Source organism: Monopterus albus, unplaced genomic scaffold, assembly GCF_001952655.1.
Source record: "Monopterus albus unplaced genomic scaffold, M_albus_1.0 scaffold205.1, whole genome shotgun sequence".
In the NCBI taxonomy this organism is placed as follows: domain Eukaryota; kingdom Metazoa; phylum Chordata; class Actinopteri; order Synbranchiformes; family Synbranchidae; genus Monopterus; species Monopterus albus.
The window spans coordinates 368058-372014 of NW_018128085.1; positions in this window are offsets into that span (position 1 = coordinate 368058).

Genomic DNA, 3957 nt, shown 5'->3' on the forward strand with positions numbered 1-3957 from the left:
AGAATTTTTTAAAAAAAGTTGCATGTGGGTTCTTAGTGTTGTTGTCCTGTCAGGTTACTTCCTTTGAAGTGTGTGTGTGTGTGTGTGCTTCCAGGGAGGGGGAGGCATGTTTATATGAGTCAAAATGACTGTATAGATTCATGTCAGTTCACTTTGTGTGTGTGTGAGAGATCTGTGAATCTGTGTGAAGGTGAGCCAGGGGTTCTCCTGACTAGAGGGCTCTCTGACTGATGTGTGAAGGCCTATGTGTGTATCTGTGTGCATGCAGTGCCTCCACGCTCTTCTGTCCTGCGTGGGGCTTTCCATTGACTAATTAGGTCTCCACTCCAATTTGCTTCAAATGTATACTCTCTTGTCCTGTGATGAAATATTGAATTTATGAAAGCATCACCGACAGCATTTTCAAGTTAACATGTTAAATAAAATATGATTGACAGTGTTATGGTAGCCCCCCTCACCAGGAGGGTGAGGGAGGACTGAGGTTGTACTCAAGTTTGCAGACCCAGGTGCTAGGGGGAAAAACATGACGGTAGCAGGTAAATAAAAAGAACACAAAGTATCAAAAGAACATAACATGGGAAGGTACGGTACTTGGATATGCATAATATGTAGTGTAGTGTAAATGAGCATAGCGCGTAGGTAGTGTGGTAGAGTCAACCCAAAACGCACAGTGTCTGTCAGCGTAGCATTCTACCAACATGTACAGTCCACGTTACTATGTTAATGTTCCGGCAAAACTTGAGCGTCTGTCAGCGTTATAAATAAGGAGGAGAAGGCAATCATTGGGATGCACCCCAGCTGTGTGCATCGACCAACCAGTTGCTAATTACTGGAATGCAACACAGCTGAGGTGCAGAGCCCACAGGATAGAGAGAGCAGAGGAGAGAAAGACGGAGGAGAGGCAGCGGCTGCCGAGCGGCCCTGACAGACAGTGACCATTTCTGGTCTACTAATCACTGGGTGTTTTAGACAATCTGTGAAAGCACTTTTTAGGCCCTTTCTTTTTTATGGTCTTGGGTGCCATAAAGTGTGCATGTGGTTTTTGTTTTTCTCAACAGGCAGGTGTAGAAATCAGTGATCTCTGCTGGTACAGATCTATGACTAGTGGAGTCCACACAGGTGTTCTTCCTGCAGTTGTCAACACAGAGACACACACACTTAAGACATGCACACATAATCTGTCATCACTTTTCTGTGCGTGAGTTTAATGGTGCTGTGGGAGTGAGTCAGCTGTGGTGAAATCAGACCAGGAAAAAAAACTAAAACTATATGTCACTTCCAAATTCTTAGACGTATTACACAGCTATGAACTCATCCAACTCTTGTCTAACAAATTACTTAAACTCTGACATATACTGGTGGCTAATTCTTAAAAAATCTGCATTGTTTAACCAAGCACTGTTCAAAACCACAAAATGTAAACTCCAGTGTTACTGAATGTGTTATTAATTTCAAAAATTCCAAATATCTAGAATTTGCATTGTTCTATTTAAATCTCTCTGTGAATGGAGCCTTGAAAAGATCATCCACATGTGTTTTTCTTTAGGTGGTCATGACTGAAGATGAAGAAGGAGGGAAAGCTCAGATTAAAAGAAACCAGTGTTGACAGTTAGTAGCCACAGTCTCTGGTTATAAAGTTATTTTTATACCCCATCTCACTGCACATTACCTACACTTTTGTTACTAAAAATGAAAAAATAAGTTTCAAAGTTGAACTAATCAAGTAATTTATATCAACAATGTATCTTGTGAATATGTGTTGTTCTTTGTGAAAACTCCACAGTCCTGTCAGCTCTTTTAGTCTCATTGTTCTGGTTTTACAGCCAGCAACATTCAGCAAGTCCACCAAACCTATATTACCCATATGGTATATAACATTTCTGTAGGAAAATAAGAACAAGAACTGAGCTTCAGATCATAAGCCAGTGATTTGATATTCAAATATTAGATCTTCTGTTTCTCGTCACTTTAAAGAAAGTGTGGTGGTATAGAAAACGTGATGCAACCGCACATAGGAATAATCTGAAAGACTATTACTACAACAGAAACCTACTTGATTTTTATGTTAAAGTCTCATCATCCACTAATTTAAAGAAGGAATGTGACGTCTTCTTTCTTGTAACAACTTGTATAACACTTTTCTAAACACTCTTAACACTAAGTTTTGTCTTACGCTGCAGTGACTCATAAAAGACTCATAACAGAAGTTTTGCACCATGTCATGTTTTGTAGTGTATGGTGGTTAGAGCATATGCCTTTGACCTACAGTAATTGTTTACTTATGTGATGTGTAATCTGTTTTTATCCTTTGTATGTAGGTCTGTGAATATTTTTATTTTCTGGCTTTTGTGGGATTGTATTTTTGCAAGGAGCCTTTTCTTAGAGGCAGATTGGAGGATCCCCATGATTTCAGGTAGCCTCTTGGCACACCTGCTAGCAGTGGGTCGGTTGACACATTGCCAGTGAAAAGCTAAAAGGAGTCAGCCATGAAACTACAGCTCTAGTGCACACTGACCAAGGCTTGCTCAAAAATGTGTGTGTTTCCCCCCATGCTGATACATGTTAGCTTTTGCTAAATAAAAGGAATTGTCTTGTTGATTAGGGTGTGCAGACTTTCTACCTTTCGTTTAAAGATAAAGTAGTGACTAGCTGGTGAATATAATGAAGCATTTAGCACCTAAAGAGCAAGATATTAGTGGAATTAGTGGAGACCAAAACAGAGTATTAAGCTTAGACTAAATATTGACCTGATGTTTGCTTGGTGTCCAGAGACACAACTTAATGTTAATGTTGCTTCGTGTCTGCCGGAAGTGTAAATTAACAACCACTTCCTAAGAAGATCTTCATATTAATTTTACAAGGCGATAATGAACCAGTGTTGTTTACGTCTTGTTACACTGTCCCCAGGTGGCAAAAAAGTTTGTCAGTGCAGGTTTAAGTGTTTAAAGACAGATCCATAAGGTGTTTTTCGTGTTTATTATATGACCCAAAAATCAAGGAGGTTCCAAGTCACTTGTATCAGCTCTGGGAAGTTAGGAGCGAGGAGGCTTCGGGAGGAGCCATGAGCAAGCACAAGACCATCCGAAATGAAGTTTTTTTCTGAACCGACACGCCCCTTTATCAGAAATCAGTTGGTGACTGGATGCTTCAGATGAAGGAAAGGATGTCTCATTATTAGTAACATGTTTCCTCAAGTCCTCTCTCCTGAAATGTTTCCCTCACATCTTTTTCATGCATCTTACGTGGGTGGGACTAAGACATAAGGAAACAATGCACATGAGGAAAACAAGATACATGAGTCAACATAAGAGACTTGGAACGTCCTGCATTCTTGGCCGACCATAACAATTTCTGCATTGACCAAGGACAGAGGATATACTGTAGGAACAATCTTATATGAGACATGAGATGTATCCCTTGTGCAAGAGGTGGGTGGCGTTCACCCTGGGCAGAACGCCAGTCTATCACAATGCTCACATATGAAGCGAGACAACCACTCACACTTATGGACAATTTAGAATCACAAATTAAACTTCACCTAACCTACATGCTGTATCTGTGGGAGAAAGCCAGTGTACCTGAAGAAACCCCACAAAGGGACAGGAAGAACACACAAACTCCAGACAGCTGTAAGGTTTGAACCCAGAACCTTCTTGCTGGTAGGCAACAGTGCTAACCACTGAACCACTATGCTACCACTGAGCTAAATTGATACAGACTACTAAATTATTTTTAAATATCAAAATTATGTTGTTTTTTTTTTTTATGGAGAGAAAATACACTGAGAAAAAAATAGAACGGTTCTAACAGTGTCAGGAAGTTGGCCAAATTATAGTGGTAAATTATTTCAAAACGCACAACAATACAGAGTCAAACCACAACACAGGCAAAGTAAACCAAGTGTGTACCTCCACACCCACTTGTTGTTTTCTCTTGGCCTATTTCAGTGAAAGAGTG